This window comes from Cervus canadensis, chromosome 3 (genome assembly GCF_019320065.1).
Source record: "Cervus canadensis isolate Bull #8, Minnesota chromosome 3, ASM1932006v1, whole genome shotgun sequence".
NCBI classification, from domain to species: domain Eukaryota; kingdom Metazoa; phylum Chordata; class Mammalia; order Artiodactyla; family Cervidae; genus Cervus; species Cervus canadensis.
The window spans coordinates 45,152,999-45,170,316 of NC_057388.1; the positions used below are offsets into that span (position 1 = coordinate 45,152,999).

The 17,318-nt window shown below is 37.4% G+C and overlaps 1 long non-coding RNA gene across 1 annotated transcript in view; it reads right to left on the reverse strand.

Annotated features, from left to right (window-relative positions):
• Positions 1–17,318, reverse strand: part of LOC122437768 — a 113,756-nt gene that overhangs the window by 65,066 nt on the left and 31,372 nt on the right. The window lies entirely within an intron of this gene.

Here is a 17,318-nt window from a genome sequence, read left to right on the forward strand (position 1 = left end):
CTCAAAACTCACTACTGGACACTCCATTGCACTCCAGAGAGAAGAAATCCAGTTCCACGCACCAGAACACCGAAGCAAGCTTCTCTAACCGAGAAACCTTGACAAGCCAATCGTCCAACCCCACCCACTGGGTGAAACCTCCACAATAAAAAGGAACCACAGGCCACCAGAATACAGAAAGGCCACTCCAAACACATCAATCTAAACAAGATGAAAAGGCAGAGAAATACCCAACAGGTAAAGGAACTTTTAAAATAATGCAAATGACATATACTTCTAATTTTTTCACAGAGAATCATGGAATTTGGATGAAAAATACTCAAAAGCACATGATCATTGACTTACAACTTAAGAATATATATACCAATGTCTAGCTTTCTTCTGCAGTGTAAACTCTTTAAGGGACTTTTCTGTGTGTTCATCTTTGCTTCTCATGCACCCAGCCCAGTTTCAGATACCTATTAATCACAGGTATGATAATGGAGTCATTAATCCCTTCAGAGGCGAGAACTGACTTCATAAATCTGCTTGCAAAGTTCATAAATAATGGATGAGGCCATGTCTCAAGGTGCTGGCCAAAAATTGAGAATTTTGAAAACTACAATTCTTTTTGTTACTATTTCTCCAGCTCTATTTTATGATCAGAAGAGCTCAAATAAACAGCATTACTATGTCTGCCCTTTTCTCTGTGCTCTAAAGTTTTCTGTCTACTTTTCCCCCATGAAGTTCATTATCATCAGTGGTTAAAACTGTAAAGATTTGACCCATTAAATTATTCATCTTCAAACTTTTTTCTCTCATACCCTCTAAAAGAATTTTGAAAAACTACATATCCCTTCATTTTTCAAGTAGATACCTAAAATTTTTATGGCAAGTTTGAATAGCTTCAAAATGTATACTTTCTAGCATATTGTAAATATTCACTTAAATAAAATTTGTGTCATAATTTGTGTGCAACAAACCCTAAATGCCAAAGCAATTTGACATCTATTCCCACTCACTAAAAATTTCCCAGACGATCTCTTTTTTAACAACTGGAAAATTTTTCTCTGTGATCTCATATTTTCCCACAGAGAATGTTATTAATGTGATACATTTTTATAATTGAAAGATTTTATCTGATCACCCTTTTAACTTCTCTACAATAGCAAAAATAATTGTTTATGGGTTGAAGTTTAAACTGTGATTTTTTATAACCATAAAGTTCTAAGTAATTTTAAAGTTTTCTAGGTTGAGCTGCCTTTACAATGATTTTAGTACACAATTGGCCAAAGCAATATAAATTTGCAACATATTTTGAGATGCAATTATAAAACATAGCATGTAAAGTCTTATTGGAAAATTAATCTAAGTGAATAGATAGATCTTTTTAATAAGTTCCTCTTATAGCTTTGGCTTTGACTTACTATTTGAATGACCCAGGATTCAGCAAGCGTTCTATTCCTGCTTTTCATTTTTATACACATAAGCCCTTAGAAAACTTAATTAATAAGTAATGAGAATGTTAGGCATTTTCTTATGGAAATATCATTCTGTTACTTGAATGCTTTCTTAAATATAAGCCAAAAAGAGCATAGTGGTCTATTATCAAAGAAATATTTTAATTTTCTGCTTAATGACAACTTGGATAAGTCCTCTTCTTATTTTACTGAAAGCAAAGAATTGGGGAAAAAAAAAAAAAACCCAAGCATTAGAGTTTATAATTTTCTCAATTTCTAGGAAATTTGACCAAAAAAATTTAACCAAGTCTTATCATGTGCTATTGATTATACAACTCAATTTTTTCTAGAGGCATCTTGCTTATGGAGCTAAAATAGATGAAACTGGGGTTAAAAACAAAATTGTAAATTGTGTATTTTAGGACTTTTCCCTTTGTAAAAAAAAGGACATATATGAATATCGCGTTTCGTTTGTAAGGACATCTCAAAATGCATAGCAAAGATATGACAGAAAAACAGACACAGAGAGTAGAGGATATTTATTGGTATATAAGTGATTTCTTCCCAAAGTAGGTTAAAGTCAAATATGTTGATGTAATTACACACTTCACAGAATTGGAATCAGCATATTAACATTTGAAAAGGAGAGATTAATACTAATTAAATCAAGCTGGTTTTCTAAATATGTAACATATTTTGCTTAGGTCATTTTATATGTTTTTAGACAGATTTGCATTTGGGGAAAATTTTGATTTACTTTTGAAGCTAAATAGATGTTCTGCTATTAAGAATATAGTTTAAATATTTTATGTAAATTGGCTACAAGAAAAAGAACTCAGTCATGAATAAGCACAGGCTTAAAAACTGTGCATTAAGGATTGTTGAGCACATTATTTAAAGTATAGTCTGCAACATATTCCTGTTGAGTTACTTAAGCCTAATGCTTTAGACTGAGTTTCATCCCCCTAACACTCCTCAGTTGAGGCCCTAATGCCACCCCACAATGTGGTTTTATTTGGAGAAAAGCACCTGTGAGAAGGTCATTAAGTTTTGCCAGGAAGAGGGACCTCACTAGAACTGGACCATGCTGGCATCCTGATCTCAGACTTTCACCTCTAGAACTACAAGAAAATACATTTCTGTTGTTGAAGCCCCCTAATCTCTGATATTCTGTTACTGTAGTCCAAGCTAAGACATGTAAGACATGTCGTAAGATTTAATAAATGAGCATAAAGGAGACTGATGAGTGACAGAGAGCAGAAAACTTTCACCTTCTTAAAAAATGAGCATTGTGGGTCTTTTCACCTTGAAATCATGCAAATTATACCAGTGAGGCTAGACTAAAATGCAGGTAAATGAGCATATTCACTGAGCTCATCCTCATTACTGAGATGGTGAAATTGCAGAGAAAGGGTGTTTCATAGCAGAGTGGCATTTCCCAGCATGCTTCTTACAAATCTTGAATATTTCAAGAAAGCTAACTAGCTAAGTACAGAAATCCATCATAAGTTTGTCACCTGGGCAAATAAGGTGCTGCCATCTTCAATATTTCCAAGAAATGCTCTTTTTACTCTGTTCTCAAGAGTTTCTTTTCTCAGGAACAATACCTTCTTTGCCAGTTAAGACAAAAAAAAAAAAAAATCAACCCCCCACACTGCATAATTCCATTGTATACTTGAAATAAAAAACACCCAAATATATAATCAGCATATCTGTTTAAGGTATTGTCTCAATCCATGCAGGCTGCTATAACAAATGACCATAGACTATGTCATTTAAACAAGAAACACTTATTTCTCACAGTTCTGGAGCCCATGAAGTCTAAGAACAAGGGCCCAGAAGAGCTGGTATGTGATGAGGGCCGTCTTCTTACTGTAATCCCATATAACAGAGAGAGAAAGTGCAGGCTCCCTTGTGTCTTCTTATAAAGGCATTAATTCTATTCATGAGGGCTCTACCCTCAGGACCTAATTATCTTGCAAAGGCTTTGCCTCCAAATACCATTAGATTGGGAGTGAAGATTTCAACATATGAATTTTGTGGGGATACATTCATTCCATAATAGTTATGCATTGCTCTTAACAGAGATAAGCACAGGACATGATACCCTATTACTTTCGGTTCATGGCGCCATTTCGATTAAAGGGAGCTCTCAAATGCTTGTAGTTTCAGTTGCCTCTGCTTGGTGTCCCAGAGGCTTCCACACCAAAGAGAACATATGGTTTGGGTTGGATGAGACCTCTCCTGTAAAGCAGAAGACGGGTGATTGTGAAACAAAGAAAAGGAGAAGCAGCCTGATATAGGTGCATTTGTAAAGAGGCAGATAAATAGAGAAAAGGAAAGGAAAAATAATATATATAAGGGCTTCCCTGGTGGCTCAGATGGTAAGGAATCCACCTGCAATGCAGGAGACCCAGGTTCAATCCTTGGGTTGGGAAAGTCCCCTGGAGAAGGAAATAGCAACTCACTCCAGTATTCTTGCCTGGAGAATTCCACAGACAGAAGAGCCTGGCGGGCTACAGTCCGTAGAATCAGAGAGTCATTTATGTATGTGTATGTGTGTGTGTGTGTGTGTATAAAATCTGGAAATGGACTCCTTTGAAATTATCTGAATCTGTATACCTCATGAAATTTCTTCATGTACTGCCAAAGCTATGCAGACCCCAATTCAAATGAAACATTCCTACTATTGCTAATGATTTTCATTGCAATGTACTAAGAGCCTACTTTAAGTGTTATACTAGGTTCTTCAAATATATCAGCTCATTTAAATTGTGTCTTTCATGTGGTAGTCATTATTAACCCCATTTGACAGATAAAGAAATTGGGACTCAGAAAAGGTAAGTAATTTGCCCAGAATCTCACAGTTAGTAAGTCCCAAAGCCAAATTCAATCCTTGTTCCCTCTGACTCCAGAGCCTGTGCTTTGTGATAATCTTGTGTGGCCTTGTATACATGTTCTTGATTGACAGCAGCTTAATAGGTATCCCTCCTAGATAATTGGTATTCCAAAAGAAGGATTCTCTAATGGTGGATTTTCAGAATTATGTGGCAGAGCTCTGAGAAATATTTTCATCAAAGTGACCTTCCCAGTCCTTCCTCAAATCATTAAATAAATATATTTCTCTTCTCTTGATACACATATTACCCTATTTTAATGAGGTTGCAGTGGGGAAATCAAATATGAATAGCAAATAAATGTTCAAATTAAGAAAACTTGAAATAATTCCAGAGTCTTTATTTTGCCCACTGTTAACATTTCTCTCCTCATGTTTTCATACTTGATTAAGGGACTTTGTGGTCACTGGATTTTTTTCCCTCAAAATACTCTCCCCAAGAGATTAATTCTTTAACTCTCCATTAAATAGCTAAAAATTGAAGGTAATAATGATCATAACAGCAAACCTGAAAGAATACGGCTTTCTGCAAAAAATAGACAAATTTATGGTACTTTAAAAATAAATAGTGTCTTCTTCAACCTATTCCACACATGTACACACACAAGTTTCACTGTAACTAAGTAAAGTGAATCTACATTTGTACTTCATGATGGAACCTGAGCTAATATTCAGCCACTTATTCTCTTTTCTACTGAAGTGTAATCAACTCACAATCTTGTGTTAAATTTCTACTGTACAACAAAGTGATTCAGTTATACATAAGATACACTCTCATATTCTTTTCCATTATGGTTTATCATAGGCTACTGAACACAGTTCTCTGTGCTGTATAGTTGTTGCTGTTGTTATTCAGTCACTAAGTTGAGCCTGACTCTTTGTGATCCCATGGACTGCAGCACCCCAGACTCCTCTGTCCTCCACTACCTCCCGCAGATTGCTCAAATTCATGTCCATTGAATCGGCCATCTCATTCTTCGTTGCCTCCTTCTTTTGTCTTCAGTCTTTCCCAGCATCAGGGTCTTTTCCAATGAGTCAACTCCTCGCATCAGGTGGTCAAAGTATTGGAGCTTCAGCATCAGTCCTTCCAATGTATATTCAGAGTTGAGTTCCTTTCGGATGACTATTTTGTTCTCCTTGCTGTCCAAGGGACTCTCAAGAGTCTTCTCCAGCACCACAGTTCAAAAGCATCTAATTCTTCGGCACTCAGGCTTCTTTTTGGTCCAACTTTCATATCTGTAAATGACTAGTGGAAAAACCACGGCTTTGACTAGATGGACCTTTGTCAGCAAAGTGATATCTCTGCCTTTTTATACTCTATCTGGTTTGTCATAGTTCTCCTTCCAAGGAGCAAGTATATTTTAATTACATGGCTGTAATCACAATCTGCAGTGATTTTGGAACCCAAAAAAATAAAATCTGTCACTGTTTCCACTTTTTCCCCTTCTATTTGGCATGAAGTGATGGGACCAGATGCCATGATCTTAGTTTTTTTAATGTTGAGTTTTAAGCCAGCTTTTTCAGTCTCCTCTTTCACCCTCATCAAGATGCTCTTTAGTTCCTTTCCACTTCCTGCCATTAGAATGGTATCATCTGCATATCTCAGGTTGTTGATATTTCTCCTGGAAATCTTGATTCCACCTTGTGATTTATCTAGCCTGGCATTTCACATAATGCACTCTGCATAGAAGTTAAATAAATAGGGTGACAATATATAGCCTTGCTGTACTCCTTTCCCAACTTTGAAACAGTCAGCTATTCCATGTATGGTTCTAACTGTTGCTTCTTGACCTGCACACAGGTTTCTCAGGAAGCAGGTAAGGTGGTCTGGTATTCCCATCTTTTTAAGATTCTTCCAATTTGTTGTGATCCTCATAGTCAAAGTCTTCCTAATAGTCAATGAAGCAGAAGTAGACATTTTTCTGAAACTCCTTTGCTTTCTTCATGATCCAACAAATGTTGGCAATTTGATCTCGGTTCCTCTGCCTCTTTGAAACCCAGCTTGTACATCTGGAAGTTCTGGGTTCATATACTGCTGAAGCCTAGCTTAAAGGATTTTAAGCATAACCTGCCAGCATGTGAAATGAGTGCAATTGTGTGGTAGTTTGAACATTCTTTGGCACTGCCCTTCTTTGGGATTGGAATGAAAACTGACCTTTTCCACTCCTATGGCCACTGCTGAGTTTTCCAAATTTGTTCACATATTCAGTGCAACACTTTAACAGCATCATCTTTTAGGATTTTAAACAGCTTAGCTGGAATTCCATCACCTCCACTAGCTCTGTTTGTAGTAATGCTTCCTAAGACCCACTTGACTTCACACTCCAGAATGTCTGGCTCTAAGTGAGTGACCACACCATCATGGTTATCCAGGTCATTAAGATCTTTCTTGTATAGTTCTTCTGTGTATTCTTGCAACCTCTTCTTAATCTCTTCTGCTTCTGTTAGGTCCTTACCATTTCTGTATTTTATTATGCCCAACCTAGATGTCCATTGACAGATGAATGGATAAAGAAGGTGTGGTACATATACACAATGGAATATTATTCAACCATAAAAAGGAATGCATTTGAGTCAGTTCTAATGAGGTGGGTGAACCTAGAACCTATTATATAGAGTGAAGTGAGTCAGAAAGAGAAAGATAAATACCGTACTCTAACACATACATACAGAATCTAGAAAAATGGTACTGAAGAATTTATTTACAGGGCAACAAGGGAGAAATAGACATAGAGAATAGACTTATGGACATGGGGAGAGGGGAGGAGAGGCTGAGAGGTATGGAAAGAGTAACATGGAAACTTACATTACCATATGTAAAATAGATAGCCAACAGGAATTTTCTGTATGGCTCAGGAAACTCAAACAGGGGCTCTGTATCAACCCAGAGGCGTGGGATGAGGAGGGAGATGGGAGGGAGTTTCAAAAGGGAGGGGACATATGCAATTATCCTTCAATAAAAAATAAATTAATTTTTTTAAATGTTCAAATTTCTAATTTTCTTGAAGAGATCTCTAGTCTTTCTCATTCTATTGTTTTCCTCTATTTCTGCAGTAGGGTCTTGTTTATCCATTCTGTTTGTAATAGTTTACTTCTGCTAACCTTGGGTACTTACACTTTTATTAAATGAGTACACTTTATAAATATATTATAAAATATTAAAACAAATTAAAGTCTGTTTTCTGGGGTAGAGTTGCAATCCATATTTTTTCAGGCCTATAAACATTTGAGATGTGGCAAGGCATAGTGTGAAGAAGCCAGTTCAGTTCCAAACATTAGAGATTTAGGAGAGTCAGCATAATTACCCAGACTAGGAACACCAAACAGCAGTTGCTGAGACAAAAGAGTATATCTGGCAAACGCAGTTATACTACACTGCTGAGACATTGCTAAATGAGGTAGAGTAGGGAACCCTCCCTCCCCCAAATCTAAGGAATTTAGTAAGGCACAGAGTGGGAGAAAGAGATTGTGCTAGTTCTTAAGAGCATCTTCCATCTTTAAAAAAAAGTACAAGTGCACTTAACTATAAAACAGAAATAGAGTTACAGATGTAGAAAACAAATGAATAGCTACCAGGGGGTAAGTGGGGTAGGGGGGATAAACTGGGAGACTGGGATCAACATATACACACTGCTGTATATAAACTAGAATACTAACAAGGACTCACTGTATAGCACGAGGAACTCCACTCAATACTCTGTAATGACCTATATTGGAAAAGAAGCTAAAAAAAGATTATGTATGTGTATATCTGATTCACTTCGTTGTATAGCAAAAACTAGCACGATATTATAAATCAACTATATTCCAATAAAAATGTTTGAAAAGAATATATTCCATAAAAAAAAATTACCAAAGATCCATCATGAAACAATAACAAGGTCATATATTCACGTTTTATTTAAGGAAATTTCATGTAAATGTATTCTTCACAACAACCCATGGAGTTTGTGGAGCAGACACTATTTTTATTATGTGGCAGAAAAGGAAACCCAGGCACTGAGAGATTGTGTGGATTGCCCAGTGACCCTCTGCTGCTTCTTGTAATGACCACACATCCAAAGGGGTCCCACTTCTTTCTAGTAATCTGAAGCACTGTCAGTTTGCTCTTCCACACTCTTCTAATATCAAATATTTGTAATAGATTCTTCTTGTCACTTCTGGTAACCCCTTCTCCATCTACTCAATCATCTTATGTCTTCATCTCCCTTATTCCTCATTTTCAGCAAAGGTAGACACCATAATTATGATCCATGCCCCAACATTCTGTTAGTGGTACTGAGGGCTGGGGACCCGGAAGTCCCCACCATGAGAAGTTGAGAATTTCAACTATGTAGTTTGACTTCACATCAGACTATGATAATGAACTCTGCCAATGTCCTTTTAGCCTAAGCTGGATTACTACACTTGCACAGAAATACTGATTGACTGTTTTCTTGTAACTGATAGCCTAAAACAATGACTTTGCTGTGTATTAATATAATCTCAACAAGAATACGGGAAAAAATTGCATTTTGAGTACATGCACAGTCCTAAATGGACTCGGATTTCCACTGAATGGATTTAAATGCCTTGTCATTTTGATCCTGCATACATCTTGCCATTTCTGGATGAAGACATATATTTATAAACATATACAACTGAACAAAAATTAAGCAGACATTCAAGTTAAAATTTTCAATTAAGTCTATCTCTCTACTTCTCTAAATATACTGGATTTTTTCACATAATTCCCTATTTTGTCACATCTCCCCTATAACTGTCCAACATTTAAACCAGTGTCTGGTTTCAATAATAATAATAGGTGTCATTTCTTGGAGTTTGGATCTAAGTGTTCTTCGTTTTCTTGCTAAGCTCTCACAATAACCATATAAGGCAACTACTCTTCACTACTCCCATTTTGCAGATGCAGAAACTAAGACAGAAGAGAGATTATGGAGCTTCCCCCGAAGCCTTCTAGGCAGCTCAGGCATTTGAATCTAAGCAGTGTGGCTCCAGAGCCCACGTTCTTACACCACACTAAACTCTCTCTGATATTGCACGCTTATATACTGTATCTTACTAGTTTCATCACTGTATTCCAACTGCTTGTGTCACCTACATTCCTACCATATATTCAAACTCTTTGACTTTAAAAGTTAAACAAATTAAGTTATAATGAATTGCAGATTTAAAGGTAAAATATTGGGTTGACCAAAAAGTTAATTCAGGTTTTTCCATACATACTTGTGGACATACTCGAATGAACTTTTTGACCAATACACTATAAAAGAATAAAATTTTTAGAAAATAAGCAGAAGAGTACCTTTAGGAGTAGGAGAAGAGTTTTTAGACTTGACAACAAAAACATGATCCCTTAAAGAAAAATTTGATAAACTGGACTTCACCAAAGTGTAAAACTTTTGCTCGGCCAAAGACCCTGTCAATTATCCTCCAATTAAAAATAAATAATTTTTATTAAATTGCATCAAAAAAAGAACCAAAGACTCTGTTAAGAGTATATAAAGATAAATGACAGATCAGGAGAAAGTATTTACAAATCATATATTCAATAAGAGACATGTATCTAGAATATATGAAGAGCTCTCAAAACTCAACAGTAAGAACTAATCCAATTCAATCTGATTAGAAATGCACAAAAGACACAAACATACACGTAATTGAAGAGGATATACAGAGAGCAAATACTCATATGAAAGATGTTCAACACCTTAGCCAATAGAGAAATGCAAATTAAAACCTCAGTGAGGTATTTCTACACACATATGAGAGTGACTGAAATTAGAAATACTGAAAACATCAAATGCTGGCATGGATATAGAGAAACTGAATCACTCACATTGCTAATAGGAATGTAAAATAATACAGCTACTTTGGGTAATAATTTGCCAAAGTGTTGTGAAATTAAACATTTAATTACCATGTAATCCAGCAAATGCACTCTTGGGCATTTATCCTAATGAAATGAAAACTTGTGTTCTAACAAAACCTATATAACAATGCTCATAACAGCTTTATTCATAATAGTCATAAATGAGAAACAACCTAAATATCCTCCAGCAAAAAAACAGTTAAAAAAACTGTACTATTTCCATACAATGGAATAATACTCAGCAACAAAAAGCAACAAGGTATTAATATTCAAGACAACTTGGATGGATCTCAAGGGAATTATGCTGAGTGGGAAAAGCCAATCTCAGAAGATTGCATGCTGTATGATTCCATTTATACAACATTCTTGAAATAACAAAATTTCAGAGATGGAGAACAGATTAGCAGTTTTCAAGTGGTATGTTGATTATGATAGTGTTACATGAATTCACACATTAATAAAGTCACACAGAACTATACAGACAGAGATATAAATACAGATACACACACACATACACACACACACATACACACACAAAACTTGAGGAAATGCAACAATGGTGAAATCTGCTCACTTTTATAAACTCAGTGGATTGTCCCAATACCAATTTTCTGGTTGTGACATCATACTATAGTTACACAAAGTGTTGCCATTGGGTGAAATGGAGTAAAGCATACATACAACCTCCCTATATGTTCTTTGTTACAATTTCCTGTGAATCTATACTTATTTCAAAATGATTTTTTTTTTTAAGTTGGACAGTTAAGACCAAGACCTTAACCTTGAGGCACTCCTTTAGATACCTCATTCCAGGCAGAAAAATGCCATAATCAACACTAATTGGGGCTTCCCTGGTGGCTCAGATGGTAAAGACTCTGCCTGCCACATGAGAGACTTGGGTTCAATCCCTGGGTCAGGAAGATCCCCTGGAGAATTCTTGCCTGGAGAATTCCATGGAGAGAGGAACCTGGCAAGCTACAGTCCACTGGGTCACAAAGAGCTGGACACGACTGAGAGACTAACACACGTACACACAACACTAATTGAATAAAGTTGTTTCTATCAGCTGTAAATTAATCTAACAGTATGATCATCAGGACTTCATTTCACCATCTTAAACAAAAAAAGATCAAGGGGGACTTTAGTTGCTTTTCTGAAATTAAGATAGACTTATGTCCACTGGTTGCCCCCAACCTACAAGTCTAGAGACTAAAAGTGAGATAGCTAGCAAGACCAGTCTTGTTGAGGCCAGGCTGGGTCCCGATGATGATTTCTTTTCTATGTTCTCATAAACCACGTTTAGTAATTCTTAAATTTGATCCAGGATTAATGAAAACCTAGTCATGTGTCCTGATTTCTCCAATTCCCTTTACCTATTAGTTGGTCTACCTTCCTGACATTTTTCCATCTATTCATTCATTCATCACACACTTAAGTAGTGTTCATCTTATATGCAACACTGCTCCTGCATGGGGCCATTTGTCTTTCTCTATCCCATGGTTCTAGCTTGCTCTTTACCTCTCTGTGGAAACAGAGAAGGCAGCACCTAATTTAGCCCAGAGGAAAAAGGCATCTGCACAATGGGGGCATCTAAGTTGGTTTACCAGAATTCATTTCTTCCTCCTCCAGAAGACTGAGACTAAAAAACCCCTCTTGAATGAATCAGCAATTTTCCTGCCAAACAAATTCTTCACAGTCTTTGAAAGATATACTCTGATATGTTAGGCTATTATCCAAGAAATCTAATCTACTTCTCTAAACCAACAACAAAAGCCAACTCTTCTTTCCCTACATCTTTTTCTTCCAAAATCAACTGAAAAGGAAAAATGAAATGAAAACTCAGCCTATGCTCTCAAGTCCTCTATCTTCTGTTCAAAACTCCAACAGAGATAAAATTCTAACTTCTTAAAGTCATGGATTTTATATCAGAAATGGATGTTAGAGATCAGCCTCATCATCAAAGTGAAAAAGAAAGACTTGGAAGGGTGAGTGCAGCAAGCCAAGAGTTGGCCAAATGGAAAAAGCAGACTTTCCTCTCCCAGCCAATGTCCCTTCTGCTCTGTCTCATTTGCTCAACCCTGTCTTAGGGATATTTCCCGGTATCACATCTTACAGTAGCCACTGAAGGAAGAGGGCTGTCCCCTGATGGGCTTTCTCAGGGGATGATTCATGTTCCAAAGGATGTGATGTGCTCCTTGAAGAAGATAACATCTGATTTCCTTCTTCTTTTTCTATGCTTATCAGGGTCTGAGTTTCAAGAAGTCAACATTTATGAAGTCCCCACTTCATAAACCAGGACTTTGTAAATCAAAGAGAAGCCTACTGACTCCTCTTGCAGTTCAAATCAGGGAAGCCCTCCCCACATTGTTCCCTTCCACATCACTTTTCACACGAATGAAGAGGGGATCCATTCATGCTTCTCACAGTCCACGCCGTTATCTTCCCTGAGACCATCAGGATCAACCTCAGCATACTTTTAACCCTATTTATGTCACCACAAGAAGCCTAGGGCTCCCGGGGCAGCACTGTCCCCCCAACAGCCCTAAGAGCAGCAAGGGAACCACCACCCCAGTTACACACACATGTACACACACAGTCCCCATCACCCGTCTTGCCTATTTTTTTTACTTAGCATTTATGATCTATTTTAGCAGATCTGACAAACCATCTACTTTACTTGCTTCTCTATCCTCTTCTCCTGGAATAAAAGCTCTGTGAGGACAGGAATTTTTGTATGTTTTCTTCATTGACCTACCAATGCTGCTACCACTTTACAGGAGCTCAAAAAATACTGGTTAAATAAATAAGCCCCCAGAACCATTTTTAGAAGTCTGAAAGTTCAAGGACAAAGTGATGACTGAGAAGTCTGAGAGGAAAGCAGAGATCCTGGTTTCCTGTGTATGGCAACCAGAAAGCGTGAAGAGAAGGTGGCTTCAGCCCCAAGGATCTCCAGAACTGGCATCGATCACATGAAAGAACTGGTAACAAGGGGGTAATTTAGACAGCACACAGGGCCAGACATAGGTAAACAGCATGGCTTGTGAAACAGGGACCAGAAATACCTTGCACAGAAATAGCTACAATGTGTCAAGCACTATGTCGTTAACTTATCACAAGCACCATTCAGAGTGGTCTTGTTCTCACCCACAGATGAAGAATCTGAGACAAAGAGGAGTCTGAGATCCACAACAGGGAAGCGGCAGAGCACGTTTTCAAACCTAAGTCTTGTGGAGTTCCAAATCCATGCCCTTCCTTCTCCCTGGGCCTACCTGACCTCTTCACTCCAGGTATCAAGGCACCTTCCAAGATTACCTGGTCCCACTACGTCAGAGGCTCCACCTCCAAGCCCCAGATAACCAATAGGATCTATCAGTTCTCCACTTGTGGTAATGAAGATCAGGCTGAGACCATGGGTGCTGTCTTCCTTTCTCTCTTTTCTATTATCAGCTTTATTGAGATGCAATTGATAGATAAAATTACATATACTTAAAGTGTACAACACAATTTATGGTATATGTGTACATTATAAAATGTTTACACAATCAAGCTAACACAACCACCAACTCACATAGTTAACTACATGTGCATATTTGCGTGTGTGTTGTGTGTGTGTATGTGTGTGTGGTGAGAAAGCTTAAGATTTACTCTCAGTAAATTTCAAGTATATAACACAGCATCTTTAAGTACAGTCAGTATGCTGTACATCAGATCCTCAGAACTTATCTCACAACTGCAAGTTTGTACCCTTTGGTCAATATCTACTTCCATTTCCCCCACCCTTAGCTCCTTGCAAACACCATTTTACGCTCTGTTTCTATGAGTTTGACTTTTGTTTTTTTAGATCCCATAGATTCCATATAGCATTTATGTCTCTGTCTGGCATATTTCACTTAGCATCTTGCCCTCCAAGTTAATCCGTGTTGTCATTGTAAACAGTAGGATTTCTTTTTTATGCCTGAATAATATTCAGTAGTATATATCTACCACATGGGGAAAACTATAGAACTCACTAGAAAGTATTATACTTTAAAAGATTAAATTATCAACTAAAGAAAAGTACAGTGAAAAGGAGTGGGAAAGGAGGTGATTAGAATATAATCTACTGGTATATTTTGTGAGTAAGGTCTGATTAATCGTTGCCAGACCTCAGGAGAGCAAACAAAGGAAACTTCAAAAGCAGAAGAGAGGTTCATTAGGACAGTGAAACACTTGAATGAATTTTCTCTGGGGTGGTGATCCCTGGAGAAACCTTCAAGGAAAGAATGTACATCCTTCATCCTGGATGGTTCTTACTACCATTGGAGAGAGGTTTTGATCCAGATCAGATGGCCTCTTGCTGTTCCTTGGCATGCCAGCTTTTCAGAGCTGCAGTGCTTGCAGAATTAAAGTCACAGGTAATGACTATGATTATTGCTCATCATTAAACTTGAAGTAAACCTACAGAAGGACATTGTTTAAAGTTAGTATAGGTTTTTAGCATCTTAACTGGATAGAATCTTCACATCCAAGAAATCTAAAATCTAATATGGGACATTAGGTTTAATTGGAGAAGAGAGAAATAAAAATGTGAAACTAGTATAGTTGTAAGAAAGATGGTCATTAAAAATGAATGAAATGAGGAAGACATAATTTTCTCTGCCTCTGTTCCTAACAAATGGTAGTGTTCTGGCAACCGGTTATTTTTCAAACTGTCCAGTAGGTGTCAGCATAAGACAGTGTTCCTAGAACTGACCAAGCTTTAATCAGATACAAAAAAATAGACTAATAGACTATCAAGTTATAAAATAGAGAAAACATAATAAAGATGGGACTAGAAAAATTCCACAGGAGCTATTTAAAAACAGAGCTGACATAAACAAACTTTCCTTATGGGTAAGATGACAGTTGGATGAGGTGGCTCAGAAGACCCCATCTGGCTCTTATATTCTTTGCCAAGTCAGCATCTTCCAGAGCTCGAGCAATGCTCAGCATTTCTGGAAGAGTGGGTCATTATTAACTAGTACAGGAACCAATAAACATTCCCAGGAAACACAGATAACAATGCTCAGGTAGAGGGACCCTCTTTAAAAAGCAGGTACCCATTTCACGCCAGTCAGGATGGCTGCTATGCAAAAGTCTACAAGCAATAAATGCTGGAGAGGGTGTGGAGAAAAGGGAACCCTCTTACACTGTTGGTGGGAATGCAAACTAGTACAGCCGCTATGGAGAACAGTGTGGAGATTCCTTAAAAAACTGGAAATAGAACTGCCATATGACCCAGCAATCCCACTCCTGGACATACACACCAAGGAAACCAGAACTGAAAGAGACACGTGCACCCCAATGTTCATCACAGCACTGTTTATAATAGCCAGGACATGGAAGCAACCTAGATGCCCATCAGCAGACAAATGGATAAGAAAGCTGTGGTACATATACACAATGGAATATTACTCAGACATTAAAAAAAGAATTCATTTGAATCAGTCCTAATGAGATGGATGAAACTGGAGTGAAGTAAGCCAGAGTGAAGTAAGCCAGAAAGATAAAGACCAATACAGTATACTAATGCATATATATGGAATTTAAAAAGATGGTAACGATAACCCTATATACAAGACAGAAAAAGAGACACAGCTGCATAGAACAGACTTTTGAACTCTGTGAGAGAAGGCGAGGATGGGATGTTCTGAGAGAATAGCATTGAAACAAGTATATTATCAAGGGTGAAACAGACCACCAGCCCAGGTTGGATGCATGAGACAAGTGCTCAGGGCTGGTGCACTGGGAAGACCCAGAGGGATGGGATGGGGAGGGAGGTGGGAGGGGGGTTCAGGATGGGGAACACATGTAAATCCATGGCTGATTCATATCAATGTATGGCAAAAACCACTATAATATTGTAAAGTAATTAGCCTCCAACTAATAAAAAAAAAAAAAAAAAAAGAAGAAGAAAGCTGTGGTACATAAACACAATGGAATATTACTCAGCCATTAAAAAGAATACATTTGAATCAGTTCTAATGAGATGGATGAAACTGGAGCCCATTAGACAGAGTGAAGTAAGCCATAAAGAAAAACACCAATACAGTATACTAACACATATATATGGAATTTAGAAAGATGGTAACGATAACCCTATATGCAAGACAGAAAAAGAGACACAGATGTATACAACAGACCTTTGGACTCTGTGGGAGAAGGCAAGGGTGGGATGATCTGAGAAAATAGCATTGAAACATGTATATTATCAATTGTGAAACAAATCACCAGTCCAGGTTGGATGCATGAGACAAGTGCTCAGGGCTGGTGCACTAGGATGACCCAGAGGGATGGGATGGGGAGGGAGGTGGGAGGGGGGTTCAAGATGGGGAACACATGTAAATCCATGGCTGATTCATATCAATGTATGGCAAAAACCACTATAATATTGTAAAGTAATTAGCCTACAACTAATTATATTAGTTAGTATTATTATTATTTATAATAAATGAAAAAAAAGAAAATTCAGATTTGAAAACCAAGCTTTACTATATGACTCAGAATGTGTACAAAATTTTAAGTTTATTAAAATAGATGGAATATAAATTTCCAAAGACTAGAAAAAATAAAAATAAAAAGCAGATACCTTCCCAGCTTCTCAGAGATTTACAATGTAAAAATAAAAATCCTCTAATTCCCAGAGGATTACAAAAATGAACCAAGGAAAAAGGAGGAAATCAAAGTTCGTATGAGCAGTTTGCTGAATGTGTTGAATCAGTCAAGGTGAGCTTCCTGATGGAGTTCGCCTTTGGCCTATGATTGAAGAGAAGAGAGCCACAAAACCAGGTCTCCAACCTAGCTCCACTCTTCTGCTCTTTAGTCAGTTTTCTTCCTCCAAATTTGAATGTATTCTACTCTGAATGTATTCAGAATAAAGAAAAAGGGCAAAAAATAAAGAACATAAACAGGAATTATGTTTCCAATTCACTACATAAAGGTGGCTTTCCTCCTAGCTCAGTCAGTAAAGAATCTGCCTGCAATGCAGGAGACCCAGGTTTGATGCATGGGTCAGGAAGATCCCCTGGAGAAGGAAATAGCAACCTACTCCAGTATTCTTGCCTGGAGAATCCCATGCACAGAGGAGCCTGGC